The 16,061-nt window shown below is 30.2% G+C and overlaps 2 long non-coding RNA genes across 2 annotated transcripts; one reads left to right on the forward strand and one right to left on the reverse strand.

Moving 5' to 3' along the window:
• Positions 1-3,578: 3,578 nt before the first annotated feature.
• LOC127902655 (uncharacterized) lies at positions 3,579-4,180 on the forward strand. Its single transcript, XR_008055085.1, has 2 exons — positions 3,579-3,947; positions 4,099-4,180. It is a non-coding gene; the product is annotated as an uncharacterized LOC127902655 (long non-coding RNA).
• Positions 4,181-13,760: 9,580 nt separating this feature from the next.
• LOC127902653 (uncharacterized) lies at positions 13,761-14,608 on the reverse strand. The gene is made up of 2 exons (XR_008055083.1): positions 14,205-14,608; positions 13,761-14,088 (listed from the first exon to the last, which is right to left on the reverse strand). It is a non-coding gene; the product is annotated as an uncharacterized LOC127902653 (long non-coding RNA).
• Positions 14,609-16,061: the final 1,453 nt, after the last annotated feature.

Below are 16,061 nucleotides of genomic sequence, written 5' to 3' on the forward strand. Positions count from 1 at the left end.
TCCCTAAAAATTGAGTAAAAAATTACTTGAGCATCGGAAGGTTATCGCCAGCAAGTTGGCCTCCTTTGACAATTGTTTTATTTTGCGAAAAAACTAACCATGAGAGGAGGCGTGATTTGAGACTCTCGCCTCAAGGAGAAAATAAGCCACAAAAATTGATTTAGAAGAAAGTTCAAAAAACAAATCAATCATTGTACATTGAGCAAAAATTTGCATCAATAGCTATTATAATCAAGTCATGGATGCTTTAATCTAAGAAACAAAACTAAGGAAAAATGGAAGAATATTAATCATTATAATCGAAGGTTAATTAATCAACACTTTGGCAGTTCTGGCCATATTATCTAAACAAAATAATCTTTTGGAAGGAAACTAAGACTCGATTATTGCTATTATAATCAAGTCATAAAGTATGCTTTAATGTAGGAAACAGAACTAGGGACAAATGAAAGAATATTTCATTATAATCAAAGGTTAGTTAATCAGCATTTTGGCAGCTCTAGCCACATTGTCCAAATGAAATAATGTTCTAGAAGGAAACTAAGACTTGATTATAGCTATTAGTTTATTTGTAAATTAATTGTTGCCGACAAACCATATATCGAGTCAAAAATTATTTTCAAGTATTTTCTTATCTACACCCTAATCACCAACGTCTATGACTCGTGTAGAAATTTTCTGATATAAAATTGTTAGTGGATAAGTAGAAAAAGTTAGGGTTTAGATCTTACTGCTCAGCTTAGTTTTTCTGATCTTGAGGTAGAATCTGATTCAGCCACTGTGGTTTCGTGGGCTATTTCAAGTGGATTCGTATGGAGGGATTTTGCTTACCTCATTGGTTGTGTTTGGGGATTGGCTTCTAGCTCATCTATTATTATCAGACATGTTTTTCGAGAAGCTACATGTGCTGTTGACTTTATGGCCAACGGGGCTTGTGCTCATCAGACTTGTCAGCGATTTTTCAATCTTGTAGACCTTTCAGCTAGTTTATCGGGCTTTCTTCATTTAGATACTTTCGAAGTTCCATATATTTGGCATTAATCACCTTGATTTGGATTAGTTTTATATTGATCACTAAATCATTTGCTTCTCTTGGGGGGCTTTGGTTTATGTCCTTTTTCTTATGTTTATTCATTGATTGATTTATTTACAGGTACAGGTCTGGCCTAACCCCCACCATCTTGGTGGATTTTCATTAAAAAAAACAAAGTAGAAAAGGATAGGCTTTTTTTTTTTTCAAGTTTTTGAAAGGAATAAACAATGTTTCATCAAAACTTATTAATTCTAACGTTTTATCGGGGTTTTATACAGACTAAAACTAATAATTCGTTAGATAGGAATTTTGGTAATTTATTTTAGGAAAAGATAATTACAAAATAACAATAAAATAAAAAAATCTATAATTTTCATTGAGTTAGCTATGTATAATTTAGGAATTTATGTCCTTTTAAATATAAAATAATAAACTTAATATTGTTGGGCCTTAACCAAACTCCTAAGCGGCCAAGAAGAAGATTATGGAAATGAAAATTTCTTATTCCGATTTAAAAAAATTATTTTTTAATATAAATTTTCTCTTCTTTTTTAAGAAAACATTAAAATTGAAGTGATGAAATCCTAATTAACGACCATTTGAATTGTTCATGATTGACAAAGAATCAGCTAGAATATCTGACATATACACAAATCTTATAATTTTTTTGCAATTATCTCTGTCCTTCGTCTTGGTATTCTATTTCTGTTTTATAACTAAATTCTCTTTGTTCTTGGCTTGTTGTAGTAGCTCTTTTTTTATTTATTTATTTTTTAATTTTTTGAGGAACTTATCGGAGGCTTTTTCACTGTTCCTTTGCTCATCTTTTTCAATGGAACTATCGTAGAGCTGTACAAGCGCAAAATAATTATGAAGGGCGAGAACAAAGGGGTAGAGGCATTGAGATTGTCAGTGAGGCAAAGGAGAAAGGAAACTGAATCCAGGGAGCGAAAGAACAACATGTCAGTGGCGTTCTTCGTGGCTAGCTATGAAACTACATCTACCATTATGGAAGACAAATGAAGAGATAAAAACTTTAGGGAGAGAAACTAAAGAAAATAAAGTTATAATATTTACCTATAATGGTAATAATAATAATTTAAGTTAAGGATATTTGTGTCATAATATTGTCTTTTTAAAATGGGGTTAATAAATAGTTTGGTGGGTTTAAATAATCTCAACCATAATAGACTGCACTAGCAATAATTAATTTTTTTGATCTCTTTCTCTCAACTTCTTTTCTCTTCATTTTTCTCTCTTCAAGGAATATTTTTACTTTGTTATTAATTATGTCCGCTTGAAAATTATATTAATTCTTAAGTACGCGTTTGACATACTGTATTGTATTATACTATATTAAAATATTTTAATATAAATGTATTGTATTATGTTGTATTACATTAGTATTATATTGTGATACTGCTATACTGTATTAATTTTTAGTTATACTATATTTGGTGCTGCGTTATACTGTATTAATTTCTTTGGCGATTAATTTAAATTATATATTTAGAAAATATGTAATTTATTAGTACTTATAAAAATGTAAATTATCGAAGTCTAAAATATTTGAATTTTTACTTCAATTTTTTTTTGTTTAAATGAAAAAATTCATAATTCTTCATAAACTATATGTAAAACTAACAAATTTTAAAATTTTCGACAGTATAACACTTATTTTTTCAACAAGTACCAAATATATAACCTAAGAAATAAAGATTGAAGCAAATAATTTAATCACATAACCTCTAAAAACTATCACAATATAAATAAATAGTTATAGGATTTGTTCAAAGTTTATACATACTAAAAGAGAGTCGCAAACTATTAAAGTGATTCAATAGTTGTAATATAATCACCTATAAAGTAGATTGTGTTAAATAATCCAAGTACACACATCCACACGTCAAAATACTAATGCAAAGAATCATTGTGTAGCTCGAAATGCATACTCTCTAATCAAACTCCACCTCTCCTCTCATATGCTTATGCAAAAGCATCCTAACATATGCCAACCTAAGGCCATGATTATTTCATAATACCTTGAAAGCCCTTATATGTGAAGGTTTCTCGATCCCACTAAATTTAACGCAATAAGTTAAAAATCCCTTTAAATGTTTGTTTGCATTTTTAAATAATTTTTTTTCTGTTTACAATGTAAATTTTTGCTTAAAAATGAAGGGTAGGTTTTAATTTATTTTTTTATCCAGTAATATAATTTTAAATTTGTTTAATGTTGTGAAATATCTAAAGTCGTTTTAAAAGGTTTTTTGAGGATACCAATTGTACAACTTGAAAATTGAAAGCGCACACATTACATATGCAACGCCAATAACTCTCCATACATATACCATTCAATATCAATTACCTAATCGAATTTCAAAGTCATAAATTAAAACTATACATTTAAACTAGGGTTGGCAAAAAAGTCTGACCCAACCCAAACCTACAGATTTTAAGCCCGGCCCGCAGAATAAAAACATAGATAAGGGCTCAGGAAATGTAACACCCATATTGGACTTGGTTAAAGGCGTTTAAGAAAAAGCCCGCCGGCTTTATTATATAAAATAAAATCAAATTAAAAAACAAAATGCAAAACAGCCGACCCTAAAAATTTCCTAATACCTCACGCTGTCACAGGAGTCACACCCACCTTCCCAAAACCAAGTGAAGCAAGAACCAGCAACTGCATCTTCATCATCACACCAGCCCAACAATTTCAGCCACCGCCGACCACCATGATGCAGCCATTAAGCGACGCAGCCACTCGAACCAAATACCAGCAGCGCGACGCAGTAGCAGCCATTAAAGACAATCATTTAGTGTTCAATCTTCCATATGTAATATGCAACAGAGAATAGCCGCTTGAATGCTGTTGAACTTGTAGAATCTTCCGCCATTAATTCATCAACGGGTAAGATGCACTTCTCATGGTATTGTCAGTTTTTTGGGTTTTTTTATTTGATCATGTAAAGGCAAACTAAACAAATTGGGTTAGTTTAATTTGGTGAAATTCGATTTGGGTTAATTGTGATTATGAGTATTTATTTATTTGTTCGTTTCAGATGGAATTAAGAGATGAGGTTGTAAAAATTGATAGCTTGGAGAAGGGTTATAATGGAATAGAACGTTAAGATGATGACTTTATACCAGAGGTGGTAAAAATATCCATTCGGTCCGGACTCGGACCGTATTCGGACGTTGTGGATCGGGTGGGTATGAAGTCGGGTCAGTCTTAAAAATCACTTGATAAATATAGAATCTAAATTTTATTAAAAAAATATTATAAAATATATATTATTTTAAATATTTATATTTATTTGACTAATTTATTATACATATATAAAATTTTAAACACTTAAAATTTATATTTTCATATCAAATTTTATTAAAATAAATTTAAAATTTATAAAATTACTAAAAAATAAAAAATATATACACATATAATATTAAAAAATATAAAATTCGGATACCTGAATTAAAATTCGATCCAAACCCAGACCCAAACCGGTTGCATCCGGGCAGATCCGATCATTGCAATACCCAGACTCGGCCTAGGGTTTTGCCATCCCTACTTTATACGGTGTCGTTTCAAGAGAAAGAAGACAACTTTGTTCAATGTCAAACGGCTCAGTGGGTGTTAATGTGTTATATTTGTTGATTTTGTTTTCGGCTTGGGGCATCGGCTTGTTCATGCTTTTGTATTATGTCCTTACATTTTAAGCTTTCTTTAAAAATAAAAATAAAAATAAAATTATGGAAGCTAAGCCCGGCCCGATCCCGTTTAGGTCCGATCTAAGTTTGACCCGCTTAAATTTAAACAGACTTTTAAAAGACTTGAACCTAATAACAATGACATGGACTTGAGCTTGAGCCTGAACTTCAAAAAAACCCGACTCGAGCCCGCAATTTGTCAACTCTAATTTGGACAACTACTAACGACCTGTAATCAAGTCATTAAAACCTTATGGGGACTCATAAACAGTCACAAACACATTGGAAAAGCGCATATGACAGTGAAGCTACCATGCTCATCTTGCGTGTCCACATTGTTGTGGCTGATTCTTGTGGGTAATGTTGTTGTCTCCTTATTAGCTAGCTAGAAAGACAGGCTTCTGTTTGACCCCATACTGGTTGGTGATAAGGGATAGGTTGCCGCAACCCTTAGGCACGATTTATAAGCCTTGCAGATATAGCCTATTAAGTTCTCGTATTCCTGCAGCAAGACAAATAATTCATCTCTTAAAGATCCCCAAGTTCAAATATCAAAATATTTGATATAATAATCTTCTACTTCAAAGTTCAAAAAGCGTACATTTTTATTGAGCAAGTTTTATTTCGATTTCCAGGAACGTGGGGGACAATATGTAAATCAGGAACATACCTCATACTGTGGCTGTCCATCCACAATAACCCAAGGCACATATTGATGAAGAGGCACAAGAGAATTTGTTTCAGCTGCATATTTTAACTCAAGCTGCAAGTAATACAAAATTCAATCGCAAATTAATCAATCATATATACCAATTTCACATTCCATGGACAATTTCACAGGCAGTGGACTTTATCTCTTTTGTTTCTTTTCCTCCATATTCACTGACTCTGCAGTCCACTGGCAAGAAACAATTTTCTTTAGTAGGCGTTACAGGAAAAGCAGATATCTAAGAGAAAGGTGACGAATATTTTAGCTGATTGCAAACTCAAATGCACTTTGTTGATATTTAAATACAGTGGCATCCAGGTTGATAGGCAATCTAAAATACAACTCCAGTAATATTCCTCAATGTTCATGTACCCAAACGCTTATTAACTCTTTTCTTCCAGGGCTTAAATACTTCCCAAGAATCTCATATAATAATCTAGCAGCTAAATACAGTTCCTTTTCTCTCATCCTCAATCACAGGGAAAAAAAAATTTGAATTTTTTCTAGTAACTCGAGAGAAGGAAAAAAAAAGAAAAGAGAACAAGTAGTTTTTGTTGAAAAACAATTCCGTTAAAATAAATAGCAGAATTATTAGAATTTAGGATGAAAAGCTTGCCATTATAAATCCATTAAAGGACAAAATCAAACCAGATCGCGTGGTGGTGTGTCGCACGGTGGAGTGATGTCGGTGTCACGTGGCGAAGGCAGATCGCGTCATGGTGGAGTTGGTGCCGCTCGGCAAAGGCAGATCGCGTCGTGGTGGAGCTGCTATCACCTGGCAGTGGCGGTGTGGAGTTGGTATTGGGTTGAAGCACCCGAGGGGCTGTGAGGAGTAGCAGTGTGGAGACGGGCAGGGAGAAGAAGAAAACGAAACCGAAATTTTTGTTTCCTCTCAAATCAATCATAAGAGGGGGAGAGACGATTATTATTTAATATTTATTCTCATTTGAACATCCATAATTAAAAACCAAGTACGAATCTTTGAGGAAGAGAGAAGAAGGAGACGGAAAAAATTTATTATCGCTAGTGCGATCTATTGTTTTATTGATTAGCTTTAAAAAGAGAGTAAAAGAAAAACATAATGTCCTTTTAATCCTGACCATTAGATATTAGATGTAACGTTGACATAGCTGAAGCTGAGGCTAGATGTGTTAATTTAAGATTTGATAAAGCTGGATTGTCTCCTGTGCAGCTTAAATCTGATTCATCGAACTGGTTTTGGGGAAATCTTGCAAGCGCAAAGAATTATTTCTGGCTATCTCTATATTAATAAATTCAATAGCTTCTTTGCCTCCATGGCTGCTTTCCAGTGCCAGCCCCAGCATAGTTTTAAAAGGTGTAATCATTTAGCTAATGCACCAGCAGAGCATGATTATAGTCTTGCTGGTCTTACTTGTTAAGATAATTGAATTGATTAGTCGAGTTTAGTTTTGGTTAAGCAAAATTGCTAGTCTTAGTTTAAGTTTGTTACTGATGCTGACATGGCAGCTGAGTTAGCTGAATCTGTTATTCCGTTAGTTCAAACAAACACGTTGTATGCATGCAGTGTGTAGAATATTTGATACAGCCTTGTACATAAATACTTGTAAAATCAGTGTGTGAGATCCAATACAACATCTTCTCTATGTTTTCCCTGTAGCCAAACAAATCTCCTCTTTACTTTCCGAAAGGAAGAATCATGCAGCAAATTTTATAATTTTAGTTATATATTTTTGGGAGGCCACAAAGGGAATTGTGGGTAAATTAAAAAAATGTAACCTTTCATATGAAAGAGATTGCATCTTTTTATAAAACCAACGAATAGAGTTTATCATAGAAAAAGATTTAAGAAGTTAAGAACATATATCAATCTATTAATCAACAAATTAACACACAATAATTTTATTTATTTACTTTTTATGTTTTAGAAAGAGACAGTACATATTGAAACTAAGTACATATTGAAACTAACACACACATCCATATTCTTATTTTATTACACATAAAAAAGATTAATACTTCGTACACTTAATATGGATGTGTGTGTTAGTTTCAATATATTAATCAGCAAATTAACACACAATAATTTTATTTATTTACTTTTTATGTTTTAGAAAGAGACAGTACATATTGAAACTTAGAAAGAGACAGTACATATTGAAACTAACACACACATCCAGATTCTTATTTTATTACACATAAAAAAGATTAATACTTCGTACACTTAACCAGTATAATCAAGATTTCTTCCATAGTGAAGAATAACAAGAAAATCGAGATTATCGTTCACACTCTCCCCATCGCCAATACCGGCCTGCCACATTTGAGGGACCCCCTCAAACCAATTGTTATTACCTGAAAATTTTAGGTCAGAAAACTTAATCATAAGTCTATATTAAGATACGAGTTATATATGATATTCAACTGGATTTAGCCGACAAACCTGCGCAAGGAGTTTCCATGTTCTTCAAGGTAATAAAAAAAGATCTCCACTCGCTTATGGTAACCGTAACCAAAACACAAAAGCAATTAAGTTGCCTTAACGCATTTATGCGTGTCGTTTGATATAACGTATATATATAGGTGTGAGGTAGCCGACGTGCCAAGGTCGGTGATTGGGAAGATTATAATAATAAATCAATACAAATATTGCCAACAAATTATTGAGTGCCAGCAATAACAATTGAAAATGTAGTTTTTGACCCCAATACGTCATCTGTTGGCAATCATTACTAAAAGACAAACCTTCATAATTGAGTTTTTTTTTTTTTTTTTTTCAAAATGTTGTTTTTATTTGGAAAATGTAGCAACAACGGCAAAAATGTGAATGCCTTCTAAAACATTAGTTTTTGGGTGGCTCACATCAATGCTACGTACTTTATTAATTTAGGTCTTGATTTTTGAACTTTTGTATGGTAAACTCTATTATTGAGTGCCAACAATAACAATTGAATGTGTAGTTTTTTGACTCCAATACGTCATCTGTTGGCAATCATTACTAAAAGACAAACCTTAATAATAGAGTTTTTTTTTTTTTTTTTCAAAATGTTGTTTTTATTTGGAAAATGTAGCAACAACTGCAAAAATATAAATGCCTTCTAAAACATTGGTTTTTGGGTGGCTCACATCCATGCTACGTACCTTATTAATTTAGGTCTTGATTTTTGAACTTTTGTATGGTAAAGACTCATCAACATCAAATTAAATTCAATTGTTTCTAACCCCTTTTCTTTTTTCTGTGTTATTTTGTTGACTTCATAAAAATTAATTCTAATAATGTTTCTGGATTAGCTAGTGGCTAAATTACAAAGAATTTCATATAATTTTTCCGTGATTATTACTTTGCAATTGAATTTGGGCAACCCGTAGATTTACTTGTGCAGCCAAGCTGTATTTTGTAGAACGCAAGATGCTTCTTATCCAATAAAAGGTGGAAATTCATTTCGATCTTCTACCTTATGTCATAACTTAAATATTCATTTAATTTTTATATTTTAATAAATATCTCAAAATATTCTTATAGATACGACGTTTTAAAAATAATCTCAAAATGCTCATGTAATTAAATATGATTCTTACTCTTACTTTTTTCATTTTTTTTACATATAATAATACCCTTCCAACAATATTCTTGATATTAATTAATTTACCTATAAAAATTTAGTTAGTAAATTGGAATAATAATGGAAAGAACCAGTACTTTTTTGTACTTGTTGAATAATCTTACTAGTAACTATTTTATAAAAAAATTATTTACCATATTAATCCTAAAAGTAAAATAAGAATATAAAAGCTTATGAAAACTTTTATATTACTTTCCAGGTTAACTTGATAAATTATTATATTTTTTATTAATATTCCTAAGAATATTGTTACAAGGTTACTATTATAAAAAAAATAGAAAAAATAAAGGTAAGAATGTAACATATTTAATAAAAAGAGTATGTTGAGTTATATTTTTAAATATAAGGACCAAATGGATAATTAACTCAAAATATTAGAATTAAATGATCATTTACCCTCCAATAAAATAAATATAGTGCTTGCATCAGTCATTCAATGAGTATATGCAAATTAAAAAATTGTGCATTCACCTTTTATATTCGTACATTTTAAGCATATATAATTGATTAGTCTAATTATTATAGCTGCTCGAGCTTGTATCAGTTGTGTGTTGATTTCGATCCTTCAATTTTCGGTGGATTCAACTAATCATACTAAGGTCTTTTTCATTTTTCATTTTTTCTTGATAGTATTCCTTGATGAAATAGTAACCAGCAGAAAGAAAGTTGTAAATAAGGACATGCTCCTAGAAAGTACTTATAATGCCATTATCACGTTGATACGCACAATTTAAGAAACATAAACATCCTTAATTAAGGGGGAAAAAAAAAAGAAATCTATTGCTTATCTCAAGAGATAAAATTAAACTCAAACAAGTAACACATAATAATAGTATTATTATTTTATTTAATTAAATATAAAACAAAAAAGTAAAATTGCACTTAACCAGTGACGAAGTGAGGTAGTGGAAGTGAAATTGATATGGTAGAAAATACTAGGGGTAAAAGCTTGTTTAGTCCCTATATTATGAGGTTAGTGTCCATTTAGTCCCTGTATTTTTAAAAACACCTCAAAACGTCCCTGCTACTAAATATTGACACTTATGCCATTATTTTTTATTATTTTTAACTTATTTTTACAATATTACATTTTTACAATAATATTTCTTTTTTGGATATTAATAAAAAAATTAAATTATCAAATTAAACTCAAAAATAAAATAAAAACAAAAAAGGTATATATTAATTTTTGTGGAAGCTCACGTATGTCTAAAAAATTAATATCGTAAAAAATTACATTTATCAATTTTTTTAGAAAAATTAATATTTTAACTCAAGAGTGTGTTCCACAAAAATTAATATATATATTTTATTTTATTTTATTTTTTGGTGTTAAACTGGTAATTTATTTTTTTCTTTTTAATAATGTCTAAAAAAATTATTATAATAGGGTTATTTTTTTCTTTTTAATAATGTCTAAAAAATTATTATAATAGGGCAATATTATAAAAATAAGTTAAAAGGAACAAAAGATAATGGCGAAAGTGTCAATAATTTAATGGTAGGGATGATTTGAGGTATTTTTAAAAATATAAGGACTAAACGGACACTAACTTCAAAATATAGGGACTAAACGGGCTTTTACCCAAAATACTAGCTATCGTTCTAGTTCTAGACCAAGCCTACATGATTAGCTTATACTCTAATTGAAGTGTGATTAGATCTTGTTCTAATCCAAACAACTCAATGAGATTCTTAATAACGTGTTGAAGTGAGAAGTCTTGCTATTATTTTCATAACTTTAGCTTCAATTATTCAACGTGATTAGTTTACTAAGGGATGTAGGTTTCCTCTATTATAAATAGAGAAATATTGTTATTATTTTCATAACTTCAGCTTTAATTATTCAATAAAACTCCCTTTTTTACAATTTCCTTTGGGATTATAAAAAATGAAAGTACATTATAATTATAATAGAAATAAAAGATTAAGACACATATTATAATTGACTCTACTTAAAACAGAAAATTCAAAAATAATAAAAATTCTAGAATCTTAAAATAACTTTCTACATTAACCAGTAGTATGATAAATTTATCCTGCATTAAGGGATAATAAAAAGATCAAAATTTTCATTTGCGATCTCATCATCAACAATATTGACCTACTTGAAACCCTCTTACCAATCATTAAAAATTTCATATTTGATAGAAGAATTAAACATAAATGCATGTAATCCGAGTATAATGAGACTCAACATTAAACGTTACAGCCTGAGTATGGATGCATAAATTTGATGGGTAGAAGGAATCTGTTTGGTTGGCCTCGGGGCTGTGATTCTTAATTCAGATATGTGGAGAGGTGATGGTAGCTGGTGAAACTTTTTAGAAACAATATATAAAGAAGGTGAATTTGACTCTTAATGAGTATAAAGTTTCAATTTGTATAAATATTTGAAACACGAAAAAGGAAATAATGCAATTGACATAATTCAAAAATAATGATTGATAGCAAAGATTCAATCTTTTTTTATGTTGATTTACAATCAATTTTACTTAATTAGCAATTAAGATTGACACAATCAATTATTTAATTGTTTGTTTTGATTCTATCCGTATTGTCTGATTCTTATCGGCTTGTGTTGACCAAATTTCTTATCTTGATGAGGTTGATATAGCTGAAGCTAAGGCTATGCGTTTTGGTTTAAGATTAGCTAATTAAAGAACTTTGTTTATCTCCTTTGCCGCCTGACTGTAGTTCACAACCGGTTTTGGGGTGATTTCTTCCTCTCACTTGGATTTATTTTGGTCTATCTCTGAAGTCCAATAGCTTCTTGCCTAAGTGGCTTCTATCCAGTGCCAGCATATTTTTCAAAGGTGTAATAATTTAGCTGATGCACTAGCAAAGCATGCTTGCGGTCTCGCTGTCTGAATGGAATTAGAAATTCCATGCCAGTTGGCTCGTCATCTTTTTTGCCTTTTTATAATTAATGATTTTTTTAAAAAAATTATTGTCAAAATAGAAAAGTTAATAAATAAAAAGATTTTAGGAGAATTACCAAACACTTTTTATTTGTAAAAATTTATGACTAAGCTGTTTAGGACACTTGTACCTCAATCTCAATCGAGATCTTAGGAGATGGAGCGGATTCAAGGAGTGGGGATGGCAGAATTATCCGTCCGATTGGAAGTGGTCATATAATCATGCAGCTTATTTTTAAAATTTAGTTTTTTTGATGAGCATTGCTTTTCTGCCTTTTGAAGCTACAGACGGAACTAATTGTTTCGGGTTGCAAAATGATACACTTTTTGGATCGTCTTCAGGCTATAATTACATTTTGGAGGACCAGGAGAAAATTGTTGATAAATTAACAAAATCTAAACCCCTCATATGAAAAAAAAAAATGCATCTTTTTTCTACATCTAATTTGTAGAATTTGTTTTGTGAAAAATGTTTAGGAAGGGAAAGCATAAGTAAGTTGACGCACATAGACTAAATTATGGATTATGTAATCAACGCATTAACACACACAAAATAATATTATTTATTAATTTCTTTCGTTTTGATAGAAATATAATACTCGACTTAATTTGGCCTGACCAATGGGCTCATACCCATTGGCACTACCCATTTAAATGTCAGAGTTCGAGTCTCAATCAATTTCTCTCTTAATAAAATTGGTAGAAGTATAATTATTTTTGCATAATTTAAAGTAAAATAAGTATCCTATAAAAATTAAGTAGGTGTATAATTAATTTTTTATATTTTAGGGTAGAATAAATATATTTATGGTATTATGTGAGGGTAGAATATAAATTATGATATAATAGAATTATTAAGGAGAGTCTTAATTAGTTTCTAATTTTAAAAATGGATTGTAATTGTAGTACATCAATGTATAAAAAAAAATAACTTGGTTTAAAAATCTGCCAAAAAAAAAAAATGTGTTAGCTTCTGATTAACCGATATCAAAACAAAAAAGTAGCACGTGCCTAGGGACCGCCTTACTCGCTTATTACAGGTGTCCAATAACATGTCCTTTTTATATTTATTGGCAATAAACACGTATGACATCTATACCATTTTAATTTTACGACATTACCCCTTAAACTATAAGCTTTCTTGCACATTTTGAAATCTCAGTTGTTCCTCCTCAATTTTAAGAGTAGCCATATGAATGCAGAGATTTTTTTTCTTTGGGGATAAAATTTTTGTTTCAAAATATCATCCAGCAAGTTCTCTCTAAAAGGTCAAATCTTTTTTATTTTTTATTTTTTATTAAATGTATATTTTACAAAATCACATGAATTGCGTACATCGGTGAATTTTATTTTTTAAATTAAAAATTACTTAGTAATTTTTAGATGATTTGAGTCATTGTATGTAGTAAAAGGTTGTGTATTTATTTAATAATTTATGTTATGCAGTTTATTAAGTTATTTGGTCTTTTTTCATTGCATTAAAAAATAATCATTGGAATTATGTTTAAATAATTATCAAATAAAGCATTTTTAAATTTTGAAAACTAAGTGGGTGCATATATTACTAAATTTTATATAAAATATTATTGTTTATATTTTTTTTAATCCATTTCGATGAAGACATGTTTGAAATATTTTACTCTAGATAACTCTCCAGATAATTGAAAAAAGAACTTTATAATGGCATTATCGTGCTGATGCACACAATTTAGGAAACAAAAACATTAAAGAAGAAAGAGAGTATAATTAATTACACTAATTAGTATAATTAATTACACTAATTAGGCCTAAGCAGACGATTTTATCTTTATTATCACATGATATTTTATTTAACTATCATGATTGGACAAGTACATGGATACAAACAAAGATAATCTCTTGTACAAGAGATCTTTGTAATAGAACTAAACCAAATGGATAATATTTATCCTTTTATTTAATCAAATAAAACATAAAAGAGTAATACTATATTCATTACTTAACCAGTATAGTTAGGATTTCTCCCATTTTGTGGGACAACAATAAGTTCAAGATTTTCAATTGCAATCTCATTATCAATAATACTAGCAGCTGGCGGAAAAGGGACAGCAATCTCTAACCACGCATTACCTGAAAATTTTATTCAGATTAGAATATTGAATCTTACTATAAAAATTACTTCACAAATACACATGTTAAATAAGAAATATATATGATATTCAACTGAAGTTGTTCTAAAATTAAACCTGCGCAAGGAGGAGTTTCCATATTCTTCAAATCAGAAAAGATCTCTGCTACTGCTATCTTCAGGAGTATTCAATTGTGAGTATTTTTGCTTGAGCAAGTTCTTGCTTCTGGTTTGGTGCGATATTTATAGAAGCTTCAAGTAGCCGACGCCCAACGGTGCCAACACAGGTGATTGTGACGTAGGAAAACAAATCATAATGCGTGGTACAGGTAACAGATGGGCAAGACTAACGGGATCAACGGCTAAACTTTTTTCGTACACAAATTGTCGATTAATAGAGGACTCTGGTTAAATGATTGCAATATGTGCTAAACATAGTCTGGTCCACAAAATAAATAATTGTGAAAAAGAAGACAAACAAGGTAATTAAATACCAATACTAACAATCAAACAGCCATTGGCCCTTGGCCCGGTGGTTGGGCTGCGTGAGGGTAGTGGTTCAAATTCCTACAAAAGTATTGTGAGAATTAAATATTTATAAGTTCTTCTCTCTTGTAAAATACGAATGGATAACAGTTATAAATATTTGTGTAATACAATAATGTGGTGCGTAACCAATATTAAAAAAAAAAAAATACCAACAACCAAACAAAGGCCAAGTGATAGTGCGTGGTATAGATAACAGATCGGTAAGATTAACGGCTACATATGCTACACATTATTGTAGACAAACCTATTTGATCAATTCGAGCATCTGGAGGCTATAGAACTGCACTTACTCAACACTCGTTTTATTTATTAATTTTCTTTCTCAGGAAGATACAAAATTAAAAATTTTTAATTCGCAAATCAATCAGTCAAATAGTGGATTGAATATGGATTGGGTCAAATCCGTATTGGATCCGCAAACATATGGATTTGATTTAAATTGAGTTTCACTAATCCGTGGATTGGATTGGATTGAAAATTTATAATCCGTAAAATCGTGAATCGGATATGAATTAATGTCCAATCCGCAACATCCGATCCGCGAACACCCCTACCAAATATGCTACGTGGGTGCAGCTTTCTTTGATAAAACTTTAGTTTCAAAAGATATATCATCCCAGCGAGGAGTTCTCTATTTTTTACTTTTTTTTCCTTCCAATACACATTTCACAACATCACATGAATTAGGTACATTATTTTTTTAATTCAAAATTAAAAATTACTCAATGTTCTTATTTTTCGGTGGATTTGGGTGTCACTGTATGTTGTAAGGTTGTTTTTTTTTTGGTAATTATATTACAAAATTTATTGAGTTATTTAGTCTTTTCTATTGTCATTAAAATAATGCTTTAAGATTATTTTAAATAATTATCAAATTATGTACTTATAAAATTTGAAAACTAATTGGGTGCATAAATGTTATATTTTATATAAAATATTAAAAGATGGGGCTATTTGAACCTCCAAATTTCTCCCTACACCCATCTTAAAAAATAATTTATTATTATAATTAAAATTAAAAATTTCAAAACCTCTCTAACATCGCGAACCTGAAATCTCAATTTCAATTTTTTGGCAGTCAATTCTTTCTTTTATCAATAAATCAAACTATTTTTTTTTTCTTTTCTTAGATTTGTTGTTTCAAAGATGAATATTAAACCTAAAGAAACTTTTATAATTTTATTGGTTGGCAAAAATTTATTGAAATTCATTCTTTAATCATGGGTTTTGTTTCTCCCAATTTGAAACAGCTTTTCAAAATTAGTTTGAGAACTTGATAACCAAGCATCCATGTTTACTTGGATTTGAAAGAAAAACCCTGAGGTAATTGACGTGAAAGTGATGATGAATTAGGAGAGAAAGAAAAATAGGTTTCGTTAAGTAATTTTATGAAAATTATTTTAGAATTAAAAAATTAATTTAAATA

The sequence above is a fragment of the Citrus sinensis genome, chromosome 5 (genome assembly GCF_022201045.2).
Source record: "Citrus sinensis cultivar Valencia sweet orange chromosome 5, DVS_A1.0, whole genome shotgun sequence".
NCBI lineage: Eukaryota > Viridiplantae > Streptophyta > Magnoliopsida > Sapindales > Rutaceae > Citrus > Citrus sinensis.